The sequence below is a fragment of the Papio anubis genome, chromosome 2 (genome assembly GCF_008728515.1).
Source record: "Papio anubis isolate 15944 chromosome 2, Panubis1.0, whole genome shotgun sequence".
NCBI lineage: Eukaryota > Metazoa > Chordata > Mammalia > Primates > Cercopithecidae > Papio > Papio anubis.
Genome location: NC_044977.1, coordinates 36811659 through 36836281, shown reverse-complemented (window position 1 = coordinate 36836281; position 24623 = coordinate 36811659). Strand labels below are relative to the sequence as shown.

The window sequence follows — 24623 nt, the reverse complement described above, 5'->3', positions numbered from 1 at the left end:
TGGCATGCACCTGTAGTCCCAGCACCTCAGGAGGCTGAGGCAAGAGGATTGCTTGAGCCCAGGTGTTCTAAGTTACAGGGAGCTGTGATCCTGCCACTGCACTCCAGCGTAGGTGACAGAGTGAGACTTTGCCTCTAAAAAATCAAAGGAAAGGAAAGGAAATTTGGACACAGAAAGAGACACCAAGGATGTAAACATACAGTGGAAAGACCATGTGCGGATACATCAAGGCGGCAGGGCTGTCTTCTGCCAGCCAAGGAGAAAGTCCTAAACAAAAACCAAACCTGCAACACATTGTATCACTCAGTTTTCATGCTGCTGATAAAGACATACCCAACACTGGGCAATTTACTAAAGAAAGAGGTTTATGGACTTACAGTTCCACATGGCTGGGAGGCCTCACAATCATAGCAGAAGGCAAGGAGAAGCAAGTCACATGTTACCTGGATGACAGCAGGCGGAAAAAAAAAAAAAAAAAAAAAAAAAAAAGCAGCTTGTGAAAGGAAACTCCCATTTATAAAACCATAAGATCTTGTGAGAACCATTCATTATCATGAGAACAGCACAGGAAAGACCCCCATGATTCAGTCATCTCCCACCAGCTCCCTCCCACAACATGTGGGAATTATGGGAGGTACAAGATGAGATTTGGGTGAGGACACAGAGCCGAACTGTATCATTCTGCCCCTGGAGGCTCCCAAATCTCATATCTTCACATTTCAAAACTAATCATGCTTTTCCAACAGTCCCCCAAAGTCTCAACTCATTTCAGCATTAACTCAAAAGTCCACAGTCCAAAGTCTCATCAGAGACAAAGAAAGTCCCTTCCACCTGTGAGCTTGAAAATCAAAAGCAAGTTAGTTACTTCCTAGATACAATGGGGGTACAGGCATTGAGTGAATACAGTCATTCCAAATGGCAGAAATTGGCCAAAACAAAGGGGCCATGGGCCCCATGCAAGTCCAAAATCCAGAGGGGCAGTCAAATCTTAAAGTTTCAAAATGATCTCCTTTGACTTCATGTCTCACATCCAGGTCACACTGATGCAAGAAGTAGGTTTCAATAGTCTTGGGCAGCTCTGCCCCTGTGGCTTGACAGGGTACAACCTCCCTCCCGGCTGCCTTCACAGACTGGCTTTGAGTGTTTATGACTTTTTCAGGCACAAGGTGCAAGCTGTCAATGGATCTACCATTCTGGGGTCTGGAGAAGGGTGACCCTCTTCTCACAACTCCACTAGGAGGTGCCCCAGTAAGGACTGTGTTGGGGTGGGGGCTCCAACCCCACATTTCCCTTCTGCATTGCCCTAGCAGGGGTTCTCCTTGAGGACCTGCCCCTGCAGTAAACTTCTGCCTGGGCATCCAGGTGTTTCCATACAGCCTCTGAAATCTGGACAGAGGGTCTCAAACCTCAGTTCTTAACTTCTGTGCACTTGCAGGCTCAACACCATGTGGAAGCTGCCAAGGCTTGAGGCTTGCACCCTCTGAAGCCACAGTCCAAGTTCTACATTGGCCCCTTTTACCCACTGCTGGAGTGGCTGGGACACAGGGCACCAAGTCCCTAGGCTGCACACAGCATGGGGACACTGGGCCTGGGCAACAAAACCACTTTTTCCTGCTAGGCCCCCGGTTCTGTGGAGATGCTGCTGCAAAGGTCCCTGACATGCCCTGGAAACACTCTCTCCAGTGTCTTGGTGATTAACATTCCGCTCCTCATTACTTATGTAAATTCCTGCAGCCGGCTTAAATTTCTCCTCAGAAAATGGATTTCCTTTTCTATTGCATTGTCAGGCTGCAAATTTTCCAAACTTTTATGCTGTTTCCCTTATGAAACTGAATGACTTTAACAGCACCCAAGTCACCTCTTGTATGCTTTGCTGCTTAGAAATTTCTTCCACCAGTTACCCTAAATCATCTCTCTTGAGTTAAAAGGTTCACAAATCTCTAGGGCAGGGGAAAAATGCTGCCAGTCTCTTTGCTGAAACATAACAAGAGTTACCTTTGCTCCAGTTCCCAAGAAGTTCCTCATCTCCATCTGAGACCACCTCAGCCTGCTTTTCATTGTCCATATCATTGTCAGCAGTTTGGTGAAAGTCACTCAACAAGTCTCTAGGGAGTTCAAAAGTTTCCCACATTTTCTCTTTTCTTCTGAGCCCTCCAAACTGTTCTAATTTCTGCCTGTTACCCAGTTTCAAAGTTGCTTCCACATTTTTGGACATCTTTTCAGCAGTGCCCCACTCTACTGCTACCAATTTACTGTAGTAGTCTGTTTTCACACTGCTGATAAAGACCTACTCAACACTGGACAATTTACAAATGGAACAGGTTTGTTAGGCCTACAGTTCCACATGGCTGGGGAGGCCTCACAATCATGGCAGAAGGCAAGAAGGAGCAAGTCGTATGTTATGTGGATGGCAGCAGCCAAGAAAAAAAAAAAAAAGTATTGTGCAGGGAAAGTGCTGTTTTTAAAGCCATCAGATCTCAGGAGACTCATTCACTATCATGAGAAAAGCAGGGGAAAGACCCACCCCCATGATTCAATCATCTTTCACCAGGTCCCTCCCACAACACGTGGAAATCATGGGAGGTACAAGATGAGATTTGGGGGAAAACAGAGTCAAACTCTATCACACATTGACCTTGTACTTCTAGCACACGGAACTATGAGAAAATAAATTTCTGTTGTTTAAACCATTCAATCCATTGTATTTTGTTATGGCAGTCCTCGCAAACTGAAAAAACCACCTTCAAATCATTCAGCAACTTGTTTTTATTTTTTTCTATGTTGATACATTTTGCTGTACTTCACTTAACCATTGCACAGGATTCCACTGTATGCATATGCCACAACTGATTTATCCACTCCCTCTCTGATGGACATTTAGGTCTGTCAAAATTTTCTGCTAAAATAAGCAATGTCAAATGGAACATGATCTACATGTTTCTGTGTGCACACTGAGAGTGTTACTCTACCTATGCAGCTATATCCAGAAGCACGTTTCTCCAATCTATAAGATGTAGCTACATGATAGTTTAACATCTTGTCAGATTGTCAAACTGTTATCACATGTGGTTAAAACAAGACCTGTCTGCAATATGTTGTATTTTCTTCTTTACATTCTCATCAACATTTGGTATTGTTAGACTTATAAATTATTTTCTAGTCTGTGTGTAAATATCTCAATATTTTACTTTGTGTTTCTTCAAGTACAATTACGTTTGGTCATCTTTTTATGTTTAGTAAACATTTTAGGCCTGGTGCAGTGGCTCACACCTGTAATCCCAGCATTTTGGGAGGCTGAGGTGAGAGAATTGCTTGAGCTCATGAGTTCAAGCCTAGCCTGGACAACATAGTGAGACCTCGTCTCCACCACCACCACCACCACAAACAACAGCAACAACAAAACTTGAGCGTCCTCTTTCCAAAAGCCCCTGATTATAACATTTACTCATTTTTAACTGGATTTGTTTACCTCTTTCTTAGTGATTTGTATGATTTATTTATGTAGTCTACTAATTGATCTTCTGTAGTTATGCACAATTGGAAAAAAGTTCTAAAAGTCTACAGTTTATTTTTAACTTTATGGTGTTTCTAATTTGGGGGTAGTTCAATGCATTGAAAATTGTTTACAGCTTGGATTTCTTACGTCTTGTTTTGGAAGTTTTTTCTTATACAGGCATACCTCATTTTATTGCACGTCACTTTATTTTGCTATGCAGATATTGCACTTCTATTACAAATTGGTTTGTGACAACCCTGCATTGAGCAACTTTATTGGCACCATTTTTCCAATAGCATGTGCTTGCTTCATGTCTGTGTGTCACATTTTGGCAATTCTTACAATATTTCAAAATTTTTTATTATCATTATATGTGTTAAGGTGATCTGTGATCATTGATCTTTGATCTTTGTGATTTTTGATGTTACTATCAAAATTGTTTTGGGATGTCGTGAACCCCAGCCATATAAGATGGTGAACTTAATTGACAAATGTTGTGTGTGTTTTGACTGCTCTACCAACTGGCCTTTCCCCATTCCGCTCCTTCTCAGACCTCTCCATTTCCTGAGACACAACAATATTGAAATTAGGTCAATTAATAACCCCACAATGGCCTCTGAGTGTTCAAGTGAAAAGAAAACTCACATGTCTCAAATGTTCTTAAATCAAAATCTAGAAAGGACTAGGCTTTGTAAGGAAGGTATCTTGAAAGCCAAGGCAGATGAAAAGCTAGACCTCTTATGCCAAATAGCAAGTTGTAAATACAAAGGAAAAGTTCTTGAAGTAAATTAAAAGTTCTACTCCAGTGAACACACACATTATAAGAAAGCAGAACAGCCTTCTGACAGATATGAGAATATTAGAGGTCCTCATAGAAACTCAGACCAGCCATAGCCCTTCCTTAAATCAAAGTCTAATCCAGAGCAATTCCCTAACTCTCTTCAATTCTGCGAAGGCTGAAAGAGGCGAGGGAGTTATAGAAGGAAAGTTTGAAGGTAGTAAAGGTTGGTTTATGAGGTTTAAGAAAACTACAAGGGAAGGAACAAGTTCTGATGTAGAAGCTGCTGCAAGTTATGTAGAAGATCCAGCTAAGATAACTGATGAAGGTGGCTACACTAAACAACAAGATTTTCAGTGAAGATGACATGGCCTTATATTGAAAGAAAATGCCATCTAAGACTTCTATAGCTATAGAGGAGAAGTCAAGCCTGTTTTCAAAGCTTCAAAGGACAGGCTGACTCTCTTGTTAGGGGCTAATGCAGCTGGTGACATTCAGTGGAACCCAATATTCATTTACCATTCTGAAAATCCTAGGACCCTTAAGAATTATGCCAAGTCTACTCTGCCTATGCTTTGTAAATAGAACAACAAAGCCTGGATGACAGCAAATCTATTTGTAGCGTGGTTTACTGAATACCTTAAGCCCACTATTTAGATCTACTGCTCAGACAAAAATATTTCTTTTTAAATATTATTGCTCATCAAGAATTCACGTTGTCATCTAAGAGCTCTGAGAGAGATGCACAAGGAGATTAATGTTGTTTTTATCCCTGCTAATGCAACATCTATTCTGCAGTCTGAGAATCAAGGAGTAATTTCAACTTGCAAGCCCTATTATTTAGGTAATAAAGTTGGTAAGGCTATAACTGTCATAGATAATGATTCCTCTGATGGATCTGAAAAGGATTCACTATTCTAGATATCATAAAGAACATTCATGACTCATTGAAGGAGGTCAAAATATGAACATAAACAAGTTTGAAAGAAGTTGATTTTAATTTTCATGGATGGCTTTGAGGGGTTCAAGACTTCAGTGGAGGAAGTCTCTGCAGATGTGGTGGAAAGAGCAAGAGAACTGGCATTGGAAGTAGAATCTGATGATGTGACTGAATTAATGATAATCACCTTATGATAAAACTTTAGCAAATGAGGAGTTGCTTCATGTGGATCAGCAGAGAAAGTGGTTTCTTGAGATGGAATTTACTCCTGGGTGAAGATGCTGTGAACATTGTTGAAATGACAACAAAGGATTTAGGATATCGCATAAACTTAGTTGATCAAGCCGTGGCAGGCTTTGAGAGAACTAACTTCAATGTTGAAAGAAGTTCTACTGTGGATAAAATGCTCCCAAACAGCATGAAAGCTTCAGAGAAATATTTTGTGAAAGGAAGAGTCAATTTTTATGGCAACCTTCATTATTATTTATTTTAAGAAATTGCTGAAGCCACCTCAACCTTCAGCAACCACTTCCCTGATCAGTCAGCAGCCATCAAACATTGAGGTAAGACCCTCCACCAGCAAAGATTATGACTCACTGAAGGCTCAGATGATTATTAGCATTTTTAGCAACAAAGCATTTTTTAATTAAGATATATACATACATTTTCATTTCACACATTATATTGCGCACTTAATAAACTACAATATAGTGTAAACACAATTTCTATATACACTGCAAAATCGAAAAATTCATGTGATTTATTTTAAATGATATACTCTTTATTGTTGTAATCTGAATCCAAATCCGCATATCTGTGAGATATACCTGTATACAACACAGTACAGTGTACTCCTGAGCAACTTAGGGGTTAGATGAACTCACAAATCAAAATCTGTATATAACAGGTCGGGCGGGGTGGCTCACACCTGTAATCCCAGAACTTTGGGAGGCCAAGGCGAATGGATCACGAGGTCCGGAAATGGAGACCATCTTGGCTAACACGGTGAAACCCTGTCTCTACTAAAAAGAGACAGGGCGGGCCCCTGTAGTCCCAGCTACTCGGGAGGCTGAGGCAGGAAAATGGCGTGACCCCAGGAGGCGCAGCTTCCAGTGAGCCGAGATCGCGCCCCACTACACTCCAGCCTGGGCGACAGAGCGAGACTCTGTCTCCAAAAAAAAAGAAAAAAAAGAAAAAAAAAATCTGTATATAACATTTGACTCCCCCACAATTTAACTACTAATAGGCTACTGCTGACCAGAAGATTTACAGATAACGTGAACAGTCAGTTCACACATATTTTATTTTATTTTTTTCTGATATGTACTCTTTTCTTATATGTATTATTATATGTATTTTTCTTATCAGAATATTTTACCATGTTCTTACATAAAGTAAACCAGAGAAAAGGAAATATTATCAAGAAAACCATAAGAAAGATAATATATTTTATATATATATATATATATTTTTATTCACTAACTGGAAGTTATCATCATGAGGATCTTTACCCTCATTGTTTTCACATTGAGTAGGCTGAGGAGGAGGAAGAAGAGCAGGGATTGGTCTTATTATCTCAGGGGCCATGGTTACCCTGCAGGTTTTTTCAAATTGTTGTAAATTTCCCAAAAAAATTTTGGTATATTTATTTTAAAAAATCCATGCATAACTCTGGTTTCTCTTCAGATCATATAAATCTTTTGCCTTTTACTAAAGATTTCTGTGGGGGGGAACAGTTATGAGTATCCAATTTTTGAGGCCTCGTGTTTCATGAGGATAAATTATGAGTGTTAAAAATTAGACCAGCCTGTCCAACATGATGAAACCCCATCTCTACTAAAAATACAAAAAACTAGCTGGGCGTGGTGGTGGGCACCTCAGGAGGCTGAGGGAGGAGAATCACTTGAGCCCAGGAGGTGGAGGTTGCAGTGAGCCAAGATCGCACCACTGCACTCCAGCCTGGTCAACAGAGCGAGACTGTCTCAAAAATATAATAATAACAGTTTTAAAAACTCCATGTATACGTGAACCTACAGAGTTCTAATTTCTGTTGTTTGATGGTTAACTGTAGTGTTAACTATAGCCACTATATTAAACATTAGATCCTCAGAAACTGAAAGTATGTACTCTTTGACTAACATCTCCTAATCTCCCCCATGCACCAACCGTTAGTAACTATCATTTTACTTTGTTTCTGTGAGTTTAACTTTTTTTTAAAAATATATTATTATTCCACATATAAGTGATGTCATAGTTTGTCTTTCTCTTTTCGGGTTATTTTACTTAGCATAATTCTTTCCAGGTTCATCCACATTGTTGCAAATGGCAGCATGGATGAAACTGTTTGAGTAATATTTTACTGTGTCATACTATATTTAAAAGTTCATTCATTGATGGACACTTAGATCATTCCTATATCTTGTCTATTGTGAACAATGCTACAATGAACATGGGCATGTGCAGATATCTCTTCAAAATAGTAACTTAATTCCTTTAGATCTATACCCAGAAGTGAAACTCTTGGATCATCTGGTAGCTGTATGTTTAAGTTTTTTGAGCAACTTCATATTGTTTTCCATAATGGCTATACCAATTTACATTATCACCAATAGTGTACAAGGGTTTCCTTTTTCCATATCTTCAACAACACTAGTTATTTCTTGTCATGAGACTGATTTTTATAATGCCCCTCAAAGTAGTATAATAGCATAATGCCTAAGTAAAATTTTTTTTAAAAAAAATCTATGAGTGGCTAGGCAACAAGATGCAGATTCACAACTCTGTAATAATCTTGCTTAACCCAAGGAGAAATTTAGAAATATTTTTCAAACTGTGATTGACACCCATGGGTGAGTCATAAAGTCAGTTTGGTGAGTCACAACCATTATTTTTGAAACGAAAGAAATAAAAGAGAATGGATTAGAATAGAATATCAATTCTTATGGCATTAATCATATTTTATTGAAATGTGTATGTGCATGTGTACATGTGTGCACATGTACTCACACATGATCATGGTGTACATTTTTTCTTCTTGTGATTTACAAAATATTTTGTATACTTTTTATTTTTGCACACCAGAGTAGCTACATATACAAAAACTTGTGAAAGACACAGAATTTAGAGCGGGAGGGAAGAATGGACAGTGTGTTTCTCTAGGCACTAATATATAGAAAGGAGAGGAGGATTTGAGTTTATAGTATATCAATAATATCTGACATTTATCAATACATTTTATCTGAATCAGCCCTGTGTTCTGCATTTTACATGAAAGATCTAATTTAATTTTTATAACAGTACCATGAGATAGGGCTATTAATGATAATAAATATTTTACGAGGAGAAAACTAAGAATTAGAGAAACCCAATAACTTGCCAAAGATGTCAAAGTTTGCATTGGGAAGAGATAAAACTCAGGTCTAGGAAAGCTTACTTCTGAACCTGTGCCTTGAACCATTATGCTATAGGATTTTTAGAGCAAACATCCTGTATGGTGAGTTATGGACCAGTTTATAAGCTTTAACTGTTACTTAGACTAGTGGTTCAATGCCCTTGCTGTATTTGCCCTGCAGTTTCTCAGAACATGCCTTTCCAGGTACAGTGCACAACATTCACTTCTTGTTTGAACTACTAGAAGTTTCTTTTATCAAGCCTCTTGCGCTCCTCTGATCTAGGCCAAATGTAACAACAGGGCATCTTTCTCTAGAGTCTTTGAATTGTTTTCACTCTCTAGTAATAGCTTTACATTTCTTCATTGTTTATTTTAATCAAACCAAAATGCCTTAGGAAGTTATTTAATTTCCGTGAATGCAGTTTGCTATTCTGTAAATAAAAATAATACTATTTCAGTGTTGAAATGGTCAAAACAGATAATATGTACACAAAAATTTAAACATTGCTTGAGAAATGACATGGATTCAATAAATGAGAATGATTTTTGTTAACATGATAGAATATAATGTGTATTTGATAATTATTTAACAAATATTTTGAGTTATTAGTTTAATTTATTATTAACAAATATTTTGAGTTATTAGTTTGATTTATTAATTTAATTAAGCTTCCAGGCAGGCCCTCTACTAATTTCTCCTTCTTACCTCTTTTAGTTTTCATCTCCCATCTATTAGCTGTCCTCCAACTCTGAATTTATCATCCTTGACTTTGACCTTCCACATGTTTAATTCCTCTAGTCTGACATGTTCTCTTTATTGTGAGCTATGGTTCTTTTCATTCAAAACTCTACCTAGAACACATAGCCTTCACAAAAACTTTCAGTTAATGATAGTTTCTTCAGTAATTGTCACAATTACACTGCATAGGTTGGTATATGCTTGGGCTTACCTCTAATTATAGCCACATATCCTGAAAGCCAAGGAAACACTCTATGTGGTATGTGGTGTCCCTTGAGTTTGTCCGGCTCTCTTATAGACGTGAAGCTCCCAGAAAAGGGTCATGTTTATTGTTAGTTACACGTTTTATGGAGGGATCTATATAGTTTTCTGAACAACAGAGCTGCCCCTCATAATTGTCAAGCCCTTTGGTGTTTTGTAATATTCCCTCTTGAGAAGGATACATGTGGTATCACAAAACCCCATTTCTCTTGCTGAGCCCCAATGAAGATGCTGATTTCATTTTCAGATGACATGTTCTTATATTCTTCCTTGAACTCCTTTACCATTTATACCATCCAAAAAATCATGCTAATGTCGCCTCCTCCAGCAAGGGAATGACATATACAGTGACATGGTGTTTTTATTGATTGTATTGATATATAGTTTAATTTTTTTATTGGGCATTTTGTGATTATTTTAAGAAGCTATGCCAAAAGGTTGTGTGGGCAGCCTGAGTCTCAAGAGGCTTTAATGATAATATCTTGGCTCAGGAAGAATATGATGTTTATTGACTATTCCTCTAAGCAATAGAAGTCTTTATTGAACAGTGAATACTTTCACTGTTGCATTTCATATTTGTAGGATTAAAAAGGTTATATGCAAAATAAATCAGGCAATATCAGCTTGGCTCAGTCCCGTTCCATAAACCTCAGCTCATGTAAAGCTACAAGATTGATTTCTCAATATTCAATTTCTCAGTGGAGCAAATAGTCAAGACATGCATTAGACTCTGCTCTTAAAAAAAGGCATTAGCATTTGCTCTTTCACGCATAATGATATTGGCTAGATCTTCAATTTGCTTCGGATTTTCCCCATCTTTTCCATGTCCCGCATTACCTCCAAAGTCAATAATAGTTTAGTGCATGGAAGAGTCACAGCAGTATGAAATAGAACGTGAATATATTTGATATTAAAAAAAAAACAAACAAACAAAAAAAACAATCCAAGTGTTTTGTAAACTATGAGGCTTAATTCTACCACCTTTTCTCAGGCAACACTTGCATAGAGATCAGGGGAAAGTTAGCACAACAAAAACCCCATCCAACCAACATGCAGAAATAACTTTACCTATAATCCCGGTGCTAACACTGAAATCTAGTCACTTCTAACTTGCATAAAGGCACATAACAACACTGCGCAACAGATGAATGGAAGAAACTGAGTACTACTTTCAGGGCTTTCTCTGTATGCGTTGTACCTGGGGTTATAGAGTGCCCAGGGATGTATATTCCTTCCCAGCAGGACTTGGAATTGGAAATAAATATGCTGGAATGCAATTTGCTTGAGGCAAAATGTTATGTTAGAACACATTATTCTAGGAATATCATTTATATGTAGTTTATATGTAATATCTCTGTTTTAGGTGCAGATTATTTGAATACAAGTTCAAAAGCAATACTTGTTTTGTGTTAAAGACTAAAACTGTGCAGTGCTCAATTCATCAGTAGTGAAATTATCAGTGGATACTGCACAGTTTCATAGTCTTTAACACAAAATATTATATGTATTATACCTCACATTAAATAGGCACTGTTGCCTTACAGTGAGAGAACACCTCAGGCAGGAAAAAACTAGTGATCACAGCTGTCTGTCTCTCCTCCAGGGGTTTCACCTCTTGTCTGTTTCAGCCTCAGCCTCATCAGCTGCTAGGGAAAAAGAACGGGAGGGAATGTTATCCAGCTGAGATGGCAGCTGCCACCACCCTGCCTGTGCCCTCCAGCTTTCTAATCACAAGGTGGAACATTTTCAAGGGGAAGTTTATTAGAAAAGTAAAAGGAAAACAAAACAAAGCCCCAAGTGAAAGGACAAACATAAAGAAACAGACACATTTTCAGATAATAGCTCTTTTAAGTTTTAAAGTTCACCCCAGACTGGCTGGCAGTGGCCTGGGCACAAGAAGCCAAGCTTCTATCTGCACTGAAGCTTTTGTCTGACCAAACTACACCGACTTAAGCTTTAAGTTCTTTTGTCTTGGTCTCAGTGTTAGAACTGGAATGATTGCCGGGACCCATGGGGATTTTGAATATTCTCCATTAATTCAGAAAATTAATGCTATTCTTCCACTTGTTTCACTTTCTACATTCACTTCTAGCGGCTCCTGTGGGTCTTGGTTTGGAAAGGGAAGGGAACAGCACTTTCTGGCCCATAGTGCTTTCTGTAGCCTTCAGAAAATGGAATTCACTGTGATATCAGCCTTTATTTTGTGAGGTAATCTCAAAGTGTCTAAAATTCCTGCTTTGCTTTTGACCCATTTAGGATTTTCTGTCTGGTTCTTTGGGAGCAAGTTCTTAATTTCATAGGTAAACTGGGTTTGATTCACAGCTTGTTTACTTTTCTCACCTGGACTTGTTAGCAGTCACCTGGTCTTGTTATTAAGAATCACATTCCCAGGCACTTTAAATAGTTAACATGTGCTTCTTATTTCAAACCCTGCACAGAGGGTTGGACCATCCATCAGGTCTTTACTCTTTCCTGAGAAATGCTTCTAGATGTGATCACTTCGGGAGATTTTTTCATCCAACCCACTTAAACCTCCCTCCTGGATTTGACTCATTGTAGTTTAGAATGTTAAAAAACAAACAAAGAATTTCACTTTCAATGTTACTTTATCTTTAAATATTAAATTGTAGTCTGGTGAACCATGAGATGTAGAAAATGGAAAACTAAGTGCAAGGTGCAAGTGTGAGATGCAGCTTTCATAAGGTAATTAATACAGATATAGACAAATACTCATACTGAAGATGGAATCTCACCCTGTGTGCATGTGCCCTTGATGTGTAAGATTGAACTCACTATTTTACTTCCAGAAAGACTTCCTTATTTTTGTCCTACACAGAAAGTTGAATAAAAACTAGACTTGAGTACCTGGGAATGAATTTGAGGCAATTCAATTCTTAATGTTTGTCAGATCACTCACAAATCTCATAGATTATTCATCCTAGAGGATCTCTTCCCAATTCTGTTAACTTTAGTCTCCTTGCTACATTAGTCCCGACTCTTTCTGATGCCTCCTAGACGTCTTCCCAGGCTACACTCTATCCTGTATTTTGTTCTTTGTATTTACATTATCCAGTTTAATCTTTAAGAATGTTGCTTTTATATTGTTCCTTTAATTATTTCCACACTCCAAAGGATTATTTCCAAATTATTTCAACTGACATTCACTGTCTCTCCTTTGCCCTCATTATATTTCTTAATATTCATAATAATGTTGAATTATGGTATTTGTTACTCCTCACAACATGAAACAAAACACTATGCAGTCTCATTTCTGCAGTTTCTTTTATCAGATCCCTGTTGCATTTTAATCCACAATCACCATTCCTTGTCCACTCTGTGAGCTTTACTGCCTTTGCTCCCATTATTCCTCTACCATAAACATCATCTCCGTTCTCAACATATACAAATCCTATCGCAGCAAAAAGTAAACTCTTCATCTTCAGACAATAAGGACCCTATCTTACGCCTCTTTGTATTCTGGATTCTTAGCAGAGTATATGCATGTAGTGGGCCACCAAAACAAGAATAAAATAATGCATGAATAAACTAATATGAATACTCTGTTGACTCCTTGAAACTGCTGAAAATACCATGTTCATCTATCAGCATTTTCTGAAGTTATTTTATTTCCTCAATGTTATCTTCTTCTTCCTCTGTTAACATTCAGGGCTAACTGAGCTTTGCAAAGCCTTCTCTCGCTGGTCTTCATCATATTCCTTACCTGAGTTCTCATAACTAACTGAGCCATACCACACAATCTGGCCCTTCATTATGCAGTCTTTTGTTGTTCTTCAATTGTTTCAAAGTATGTAAATCTCATCTGCCCAAGTTGACAACTCTCTACCTTCTCAAGGACAAAGATTGTGTCTTCACTATACTGCACAAATCTATCACAGTGCAAGGTCAACAGAGGAAAACAGTTGTTGAGATGACCCTCCAGCTGAATGAAGTCAGCCTTCAAAACTTTTAAAAATAGAATGTTGACCTTGCCAACTGAGAGTGTGGTAGCCAAAGCATATGGATCGTTCTTTCCTCAACAACAGAAAATAGCAGCACACCAGGCTCTTGTGACAATGTGTCCTTGAAGTGACTGCAGTTTGGCTCCTTTCAGAACTCCAGTTGAGTGATATGTTCTAGAAGGAAGTCTAAGGCAACCATTCTCGACATTGGACTTTATACCAGCTATTTCAGAATATACAGAGAACTTATTAAAATACAGATTCCAAGCTTACAGTGGTTTATGAGAAAGTTTATTACCTTAACCTCTGTTTCTTCTAATGCAGACATTCTTAAGTGATGCAATAAATAGACTACCCACTTTTTTACTGCTGGATGAGTGTCAGCATTGTGTGGTGGCTAGGAGCCTTGCCTCTGGAGGCTGCCTGTGGGCTTGCCTTCACCTTATTCACTTAAAAGGTGTGTACATTTGATCAAGTTACCCGTTAAGCCTCAGTTTCCTCATTTGCATAAAGGGATATTAAGTGACTGGCTCTTATGTTTGCTGTGCTGGTAACACACACATTTAGGAAACACACTTAACATTTCGTAGCTTATGGTGAGAATTACATAAATATTAGCGATTTTTACTACTTAAAATGACCCATTTTAGGAAGTACAAATCGCTAATATTTGTTTTATATGACTCGTGCTTCTGCATAATCTGTAGACTTGAAATTGCTACATATTTCAAAGATAAAAACTTTCTTAAACTTTTATAAAACTTGTGGTTTTGTTTCCATCTCTAGAAAATGTAGTAGGTTATTTAAATTTTAATTCATTGTGAAAAAAATGGTAGCCTGTGTTTTATCAGATAACAAGAATTATATAACTTGATTTTTTTTTTCCTTTTTCATGCTTATCTGAAAGTTCAGAATTGAATTTAAAAATTACTCACTTAATCCATATTAATTGGGGAGGATGATATATTTCTCATTCACCAACATGAATTTCTGTTTTCATTATTTGTAATACAATCTTATTCTCATTGGACTCAACCTATTTTGTTTTAAAGAAACAGGCTACTTTAAAAAAGTAAATAGTTATTGAATCTCCTCAGCTTCTCAGAAATTGTCAATTTAATTATTTTTAAAATTTTATTTTTGAAAAGGTAATGGATTCATGTGGTATAAAATGTGATACAATAAAATAACTGTCTCTCCCTCCCTGCCACCATCTACTGAATCATAAATACTCATTTTTATTCATTTGTGTGTATACTTTTGACTTTTCTTGGTGCATATAAAAACAAACATGAATGCATATCATTTCAGACATTTTACATAAAAAATAGAATGTTCTGCATAATGATTTGCATTTCATTTTTTTAATCTGAAAGATTTTCTAGAGATCTTATATCAGTGGGTGAAATGCTGTTGCACTGATTTTTAAGCTACATATTATTTCATTATATGAATTTCCATATGTATTTAGCAACTCTGTTTAGTTTGTTTACAGTCTTGTGTTATTATAAATAAGTGCAGTGAGTAACCTTATACATAAGTCTTTTTGTATATGCTTGTATATCTGTAGGATACATTCTCTAAATTACGATTACTTCATCAAAGAATATTTATTTGTAATTTTGAGAAATATTATCAGAGAGTCTTTAATAAAACAGATATATATATAAATATATATATATTTATATATATATAAGAATATATAAGATGTCTATTTCTACAAATTCATCAATACTGTTACCACGTTTTTTGATTTTGCCAACTTGATAGGCTTAAGGAAGGTAAGATTTGTCATCTTCACATATTTAAATGTGATTTGTGTTTTCCTTTTATTAATTGCCTGTATATGTGGTCTTTGCCAATTTTTCAAAAAATTGGGTTGTAAGCCTTTTTAAATCAATGTCTTAGAGTCCTTTATTTATCCAAAAGCTTAATGTTTTATTTTCCCCTCCTGCCAGTTTGTAATTTTTTTGTGTGTGTGTGAACTTTTTATTTTAAAAAGTTGCCAAAGTTTGTTGTTACTGGCTACCATTCGCGTAGGAATTGCTAAAATGAACTTAGCTAAAGGCAGTATTTTCTGGAGCAGCAAGTTTTTATCTAAGTTGCAGGAAGCCTCAGGCTTCCACAAGACATGTCTGTGGAGTTTCTTGAAATACATTATGGTTACAGGTTAAATGTTAAAAATTCATGTTTTCCATCTCCACCATGCCATGCCAGAAAGCTGTACCCAAGGATGGCATGACAAGACATAAATATATTTAGAAATATATACAAGTTAAAAACTACCCATCTAGTAAATAAAGCTCTGAACTATGGGGAAATATTTTACATTTCTTTCATTTCCAATTTTCTACTTTTTGTCTGATTATCACCCTATGCCAGTAGATTCCCCCCACCTTTTTTTTTTTTTTTTTTTTTTAAAAAGTATTTGAGCTTTCTTTTTTTTTTTTTTTTCTTCAAAGGGAATTTCATGAGGACCCCTGTAGTGGAGCTTCTGTGGCTGTAGTCCACCTCCTTAAGAATGATGTAATGCCAACTCTTTCTTCCAGGAACTTGGCGTATTTCCAAATCTGTCTACCCTTGCTTAGTAGAGATGGCTTTCTTATGTATAATGTCAATCAAACATCTTACATAATTATCTTCTTAATCTACTTTTTATTGAAATGGAAATAATGTCTCTATAGTAATCAGATTCATAAAATTTCTAGCAATTTGGAGGTAGGGGAGTACCTTTAAGACTATTAGATAAAGCTTGCACCAGTGGAGGAATTGCTTCTCCAGCATATCTAGCCCAGCATCACACGGTCTAATCATACATGGTCTAATTTGTGGCTGCCCCCACCAACAGCTGCTTTCATTTTGCTCCAAGTCTTATGATTTGAAAGTTTCATCTTGTATTAAAACTTCTTGTGCTTTCCACCCACTGATCCAACCTTGGCTCTCTAGAGCATCACAGAATAAAATTCACTTTTCTTCAATAAGCACAATTATTTAAAGACAGATATCACATCCCCTTCTTTATTCTATTTTCCAATTTCAGTTCTCTCAGTTAACTTTTGTTGCTTCTTCCACTATATCTCAAATCAAAGAGATGGTAATAAAATCCTGACTGCTATCCTGTAGGCTCACTCCAGTGTGTCAGCAGTTGCTTTAAAAAGTGGCAGTGCCAAAGGAACACAGTACCGCATGTAGGGACTGGCCGGTACATAGAACATAAGACTGGGTCATCCATGTAATCTAAATAGTACTTTTCCTGTTCTTTTCCTATTTTGCTTTTTGTGTGTCTTTAATTTGCCTTGAAATCTGAATCATCAAAATTTGTCATGGAACAGTGCATGAAGTTTTGTCTATGCAGACTTAGGGGACCCCAGCCTTTGAAGCTAGAAGAGTATCTAGTGACCATTTAGTCTAACTGGTTCATTTACAGATGTAGGGAAATTTAACAAGATATGCCGAGTGGGAGAGCTCTCTGAAAAATTCACATCTTCCTTAAGGGATGTACACAATGGGACATTCAGAAGGCCTGTAGCATATGTCATTTAATACTCTCTATAATAACCCAGTTTCCCTAGTGCCATATGTGGTAGGCAGAACAATGACTCTCCAAAGATGTGCATGTCCCATATCCTAGAATTCATAAATATGTTACCTTAGATGGCAAAAGAGATTTTGCAGATGTGATTATGGTTCAAACCCCCCTGGGTTATTCTGGTAGGCCTGATGTAATTACATGCAACTCTAAAAGTAGAAAATTTTTTTCTGGATGCAGTCAGAGAAAAATGTGACAAAGGAAGAAAGACCAGAGATAGGCAACATCGCCGGTCTTGAAGGTGCAGCAAGGAGGCAAAAGCCAGGGAGTGAGGACAACATTCTCCCCTAGAGTTTCCAGAAAGAAATGCAGCTCAGTCATTACCTTGAATTTAGCATACTGATGCCCCACATTAGATTTCTGTCCTACAGAACACTAACATAATGTGTATTGTTTTAAGCTACTAAGTTTTTGGTAACTTGTTAGCAGAATAGAAGTTGCAGCAATAGAAAACATACACCAGACAAGCCCAAACAGTAAGCCAAATGCATTCGCAGGTTTTTGGGCCCCAAACATTAAAAATATGCAACACGTGCAAGTATTATGGAGCCAAATTTCCCTTGTTTGATAGCCATATCCTCATAATGAGCTAGGCCCTTTTAGAAATTGCATTAATAACTCAGGGTACCATTTAGTCATTATTGCTTCAGTGTGTTAGCTCTTATCCTGATGATGATGGCCTAAAACTCCTAAGTCACTCCCAGGGAATTGCTCCTGTACTGGGAAAAGTATCAATTTAGATTAATCTTTCATATTATCACTTTTAGAAAGCATGTTTGTAGAGCATTTTGGAACCGTCTCTGCTTTACAGCTGGGTTCACATGGCACTCGTTTCTATAATAAAGGCCAATTTATACTAAGTATGTTTCTAAACTAAGTTAGAGTTTTATTAATTTACTAAGTGCTTGGAGACAGCACAATTTTCCCTAAAAAGTTGAAAGCAATGGAGACTGCTTCAAGGCCTTTTTCCAAATATGTAGTTTCACAAATGCACTGCCACCTGGGTATTCCTTCATAGGTTAGAGCAGAGATGTGGTTGTATTTCATGGCCTTAAACAGCCTTTCAAAGAACAAATAATCCTTACTGGTTATTATTTGTGCTAAGTAATGCACGTAAATTACTGAAAATATATTTCCACATCTAATCATCAAAACTCTGTGATGACAGTATTTCAAAGCCCTATTTCAGATGAGTAAAGAAATTTGGTGGGAATCAGTCACATATTAAAGTGCACATAATTCATAATTGCTGAAATGAGACTCCCACGATGACTGCTCTTACTCCAAAGCCTGTACTCTATCTATTTCTACATGTTGCCTATGCATTTCTTCATTCTGCCATCTCTAGAATGTGATGGGAACTCTGCAAATTTATTATGTGGATAATGGGGGAATGAATGAATAAAGCCTAGAGAGAGGTAATAGAGAACTTGTGCTTATATCTTTGCAACAGTATTAGGGATTTTTATAGATATTTATAGGGATTTTTATAGTTATTTATAGGTATTTTTATAAAGTTATTATGAAGATCTACTTAAGCTAAAAAATTTGAAGCAGAAAAAGAAACCTTAAAAAATATATGTAATGTTTTATATGTGCATTTCACCCTCTTTCTTCCAATGGTGTAAACACACACACACTAATGTGGTTACTGGATTTGTTTTCAAGTACAGTGCATGCCTCTGTAAGATGGGCAATTCCTTGCCCTCGCCCAGAATATGTAAATACAACAATTCCTGGGCAGAACAAGCAGACAAGATGAATGTTATACACTGGTTAGGCTTTAATGTTAACTTTAGAGCAGGCTTTGACACAATGCTGAAATATTAAACTGTTGTAAATTTTGTGACAGGTAGGCTTTGAAAAAGTTAAAGAAAAAAAGCCACTGAATTGAACTTTCTTAATGTGGTTTTCAAACTTTTTTTCTTTTTTTAAGCAGCTGAACTCTTTTTTAAAAGAAAAAAAATAGAACCTAGTATATAAAACAGTTATGAGGATGAGCTGCTTTGAATGAAGTGGGGATAAGGGATCCAGAGCCTCCCCTGCTCAAATCCAATTCCCAAGTCACCTCCTATTGAAATTCTAGTGCCTTGGAAAGCTCAGTGTAAAAATTACTGTATTAATGATTCTACCTTTTGCAGAGTTCTTCAAATTACAGTAAACAGAGAATGTTGTGTAGGATTTACTGTTACATGACCTTTATCATTTGACTCATAAATGTCTATTTTATCATTGGAAATACTTGATATTTCCAGGGTCATTCATTTCTTGAAAATACACATAGTTTATTTCCTGGAGATCCTAGAAATCAAAATGAAATGACTGCTTTCAGTTAGCTTTAGTGCACATGGAGATTTTTATGGATATGGATTCTATTTCATATGTGGTATGTCAGATACTAGGCATGGAACACACAGGAAAGGGATCCTGTTTTGTCTTATAAACAGGAGTTTCTCAGTACAGATTTGTTGGATAGATGGTTGAAGTGAATTCATTGTTCTATGGTGAAAATCATCAAGTATCAAGTTCAAAGATGAACAAATATATTTTTAAGATAATTATCATTGACATGCTTTTCTGCACCTTCATTATTTGTTCAATGTTGAATTAAAGTAATAGGGCTTAAGGAAGCTTTTTAGCTACAGCTTTTAGGGATTTCAGCTAAATACTAGAAAATATAAGACACTTTCTAGCTAATTCCTGCTACTGTTTATCTCAGCAATTACTAAATGTCAAAGAACCATGAAATGTTGTGTTAGGCATGATATTACTTGATCCTCACAACAACGTTGACAGGAATTACAATTATTTCCATTTATATAAGAGAAAACTGACACCAAGAGAAGTCTATTAACTTGTCCAAAGTCACCAAGTTTGTAAATGTTAAGACTGGGACTTGAGGTCAAGTCTTCCTGGCTCTAGAACCCTAATGCTCAACAGCCTGCTGCTTGGAGTTATTGCATAATTTTTTAAGAATTTACAATGTTCTATTTTGACTTGAGGCATGCTTGGAATTACAATTATGTCAAACAACAGTGAAAGCACATCTAGTACTTTATCACAAGGAAAACTTATTCTACATTATCCTGACTATTGGGAAAGACTTGTATTTTGGTAAGCCAATTGTTGCTTATTCTCTGACCTAACACACTCTCTATCTAGAACCCCAAACTGTTTCCATGGGGCTATAATGCAAATTCGGATACAAATTTCTTTATGGACCTAGAAATCAGACTGTTTGGCAAAGAACATTGTCCCCGTTATTTCGGAAAGCCAGCTGTATCACTGGAGCCTACGTTTATTTAATCTTTTACAGCCAAGAAATCTATGGCATGTTTTTGCCAGTCTCCCTGATATCTATGTGGATGATGAAACATCCCCGGATTTCACTGAACCACAGCAAACTCTTTGACTACTATTGTGGCAGGACTGTAATAACATTGAGTGCACCTTCAGGAAGTCGAGGGAAAGATGGCTGTGCATACTGAAGAGAAATGGCAGCAATACTAAAGAGGTCCCCAAAGTGGCAGCTGCCTGTTGTGCTCTTTGATGCCTTGCATGAGAAGGTGAGGGGAAATTATTTAAACAAGCGAACTCAGGAGACCAGTACATTACCATTGCCATATTTCATTGTGGAAGACAAATATGCTCACTGGAGCCAAAGAAAACTAGATACCGCCCTTTAGATTCCATGTTGATACTGACCCTAAAATCAGGGCAATTTTTATTGAGCTAATCAAATAATGTGAATTGTGCATTTTATTATTTAAAATCATCACACTCAAAAAAAACATCAAATGAATAAAAAATAAATTGCATAGCTACACAGATTAATCTCAGTAAGTATAATCCCAGTAAGCATAGCTTTATTGTTTTAGTCTCTTCTTCATTTCTGCAAGAGTCACCAAAATTTCTCTTCTCTGCCTTCACATATGTAAGCGTATGTAGGTGGTGAGCAGTCTGTTGTGGTGCCTGAAGACTATGAAGATACATCAGATAGGACAGGGTAAGTGGTGGAAGGAGGCCAGAATCTGACATGAGTAGGAGCATCTCTCAGGATGTTTGAAGTCTAAAGTTATTTTATTGTTCTTTGCAAAAACTATGAAAGGGTTTCATCTCTGAATGCGTTTTGAACTGTCTTCACATAAAATCTAAATCCAAGTTGGAATTCAAACTCTTTGTGTCTCCCCTTTCAGCTACTCATCTTCCATTTTATTTCCTGAAGCTTCATACGGTCTTTTGTTCACCTTGTTTTACAGACTTGCTCCCAACCAGGGACATCCCCTTGCTTCTTTGAGCCACACAAATATTTGCAGTGCTTCACTGAATTGGCCTCCTTGCCATACTTCGGTTAGCACAAACACTGCCTGCGGTGATTATAAGCTTCCTGGGTCCCTGGATTCTTATTCATGAGAGGCTTAAAAGACAGGTTAGAAAGTGTTTGTTTTTTAAACTGAGAGACCTGCCCTGCAAAATATAAAGCGACTAAAATTTAATGATAGTCTCCATCCAGACGTGAAACAGGCTAATGAACAGGCTGTTTTCATCTTTCTTTTACATTTTATTTTTTTCAAGCTTTGGAATTATTGTAACTTATGAAAATTTGTCTGTATGCTGTCCCTCATAAATTGTTTGGCCTCACAAACAGGTTGCTTAAGGCCTTGGAGTCATAGGAAATAAAACCACATTTGCAAAGTTTTTAAAAAGAAAATAAAACAGAAGACAAAGACAAAAAGCAATTCATGCTTTGGTTCTTTAGAAAAATCACTTTAGCCATGATTACGACAGAAATTACCAGAATGAAGTGAATAGCAAGCAAGAGGTGCTTACCTATTTTAGGAGTAATGAAAAAAAAAAATTGTAGAACACCTGTTATGGCCATATCCTTTTTTAGGAAAAAAAAAAAAAAAAGCCTCATTTAAAATAAAGGTTTTTAAGTAACTATGGAAAATTTCTCGCACAATCAGTTCTCTAATAAATATTTGGATATAGCCATTAGCCAACAGTTTCTATAGAAATCAACTGTTTTTGAAGAAGTGGTCAAGAAATAGAACCTTGGCTAGAATTAACAAGAGGCCACTTACTCGTCTTTGAAAGAGACAAGCAAATATTAAAATAAAACAACTGCAACACCCCAAACGAGCAACAAACAAAAAATACTAGGAGAAATAAGGAAATTAAAGACAGAACACTTTTTTCTTTTTTCTACCTTCTTTTACTTTTGTTTCCACCCTACAATAATATCAGATCACCGGAGAAAGGCAATAACTCTAGTAAGACATGCTGATAACATTGGGTGTGGCTTGCTTTCTTTCACTGCGTAGACTCATAGTGTTGAATTTATAATGGGTCATCTTTTTAAATTATTTTTATTTAATATGCATTTATTTGCATTTTAATTAAATTATTCTTATACTCTTTCCAAGTTCCTGCATCTCTCAAACACAAATGTCTACTTCATTTTGAAGGAAGAAAAGAATAATATGAAGAGAATAATGATGAGGTAGTCTTTCTCTCTGCAGAGAATTGAGGATCTGGATTCCCTACAACATATAACATTAACGGACAGATTTTTCACAAAAGCTTTAAGACTTTAGCACAGATGACTAGTGAGCGGGATTGTGAGACTTTTTTTCCGTGGAGTTATCTACCAATAGGAATCAGAGGCAAACTGCTGGACTATCTGGTGAAGTTAACTCCCTGCTGCCTAAAGCAGCACCTACTCTCATGCATCTGTTGCTCAAGCTTTGTTTTCAGGTGGAACTTGTCAAAGCCGTATCCCCATGTGCAATGACTGGGGATCTGATGGAAGCTTCTCAAAGTTTGAGTCATTACAGCTCTGAAATATTTCTGGAAACTTACTCTGCCCTTTATAGTTACTTTCTTTTCAAACAAGGAAGGAGAGTGAATTTGGGGGCCACCATTATTTACCTGGTAATGTTGCATTCCCTTGCTAAGGGAGGGCTGGGAAAGGCTGGCTTTCTGAAGGGCTTTCCATCAGCAATTGGATGGATGTACTCTACTACTGTATACCCCCTCTAGCACTTACTTGGCTTTTAATTTTTACATCTGAATTATGAAATGCCACCTCTACTAGCTACTGCCAGGAGCCCGGAACATTAATATTGATGTCCGGAAACATTGGGAGTGCAGCTGCAGGAAGATTTAAAGATGAGAATTATCAGGAACGTCACTCAAGTAAATAAATCCACTATACAATTTGCTTACCTTTTCACCCCAAATTTTTAAAGGAAATTCATTTTTAAAGAGAGAGAAAAATTAGCATATGATCTGAGCCCACTAAATATAGCATAGATGTTTCCTTTTTTTCTTCCAACCATACTCACCTGTCATAATCACGTATGATTGATATGGGCTGAATGCAGCAAAGTATGTTGCAGCACCAAATAATATAAACAGAAAGAAAAAAAAAAGAAAATGAGAGGAACAGGAGACAGAGAAAAAGGGCAGGTTAGGACACAACATTTGTCCCCTTGAAATTTTATACTTACTTATAGCCACATCAGTGTACACAAGGCAAACTGTTGCTTGTGATGTTTGAGAACCATCTGCTGAGCCTAAGGCAAATTTCACATTAAAACCCAATTTCAGTTGTGACCTGAAAATGAGGAGAAATGCTGTGGTTCTGAGCAAATTCCACTTTGAATGTCTTTTCCCTACCCTTGGCGTTGCGAAGTGAAGCTTATAGGACAGGAACCTAAATGAAACAAAAGCCACAGGAGGCAAACAGAAAGTGCTTAGTCCTTCTTTCTCTACCCCAAGATTTGCACAGCTGTGGTAGTGTTCACAAACCTGACTGAAGTCCTGAGATGAGGACTGATTGCAAATCTGCTGGACCAGCTCCCATTCACAGTGGAGCAGGATTTGCTTCTTTTTTCATTTTCAAACAGGACTCCAGCTCCCGCAGTTTGATTTTCCATCAGGAACAAAGGTTTGGAATCCTCATGTAATTAGGGGAAATCCAAGCATAGTTTTTCTTCAGGAAAAAATTAAAAACACAAAATAAGAAATGAAGACCAAAGTAGACTTGATTCTGAACTCCCTCCATACTTACTTTTCTCCAGCTCTCCCCTCTTCCTCTTAAATAATGGTAGATTACAAAGCCCAATTTCCAAGAATCTAATCAAGTTGAGATAAATACAAAGCAATGTAAGCTATCTAAGCAAACTGTAGCACTACGACTTAAATAAATTAGTGCTTTGATGCACGTATGTTAATTCTTTAGAATGGGACAGAAATATCTTCCTAGAGAAGGTAGGCATCTGAAAGAATGTAATGGGTGTGTTTTCATGATGCAAATCAAGGACTTCAGCACTGTAAGTGAACCCACCACACTGAATACCCAGAGTGTGCTTGGACACTGCATTGTCACAGTAAGTGAAAGAAGGTTGCAGGACCCTGTTTCAGTCTCACATGAAACTGAATTGCTGATCATCAGTGAAATCAGCA

General features: G+C 37.0%; 1 long non-coding RNA gene and 1 other non-coding gene across 3 annotated transcripts; one reads left to right on the top strand and one right to left on the bottom strand.

The window, feature by feature from the left end:
• The first annotated feature begins 6880 nt into the window (after positions 1–6880).
• On the top strand, positions 6881–6992 carry LOC116273885. Its single transcript, XR_004182389.1, has one exon. It is a non-coding gene; the product is annotated as a U5 spliceosomal RNA (small nuclear RNA).
• A 14492-nt stretch (positions 6993–21484) lies between these two features.
• Positions 21485–24057, bottom strand: LOC103881854. 2 transcript variants are annotated; one of them, XR_004181629.1, is made up of 3 exons: positions 23967–24057; positions 23666–23772; positions 21485–21570 (listed from the first exon to the last, which is right to left on the bottom strand). It is a non-coding gene; the product is annotated as an uncharacterized LOC103881854 (long non-coding RNA). The 2 variants fall into 2 exon arrangements; XR_004181628.1 differs by having other exon boundaries at positions 23666–23871; positions 23967–24050.
• Positions 24058–24623: the final 566 nt, after the last annotated feature.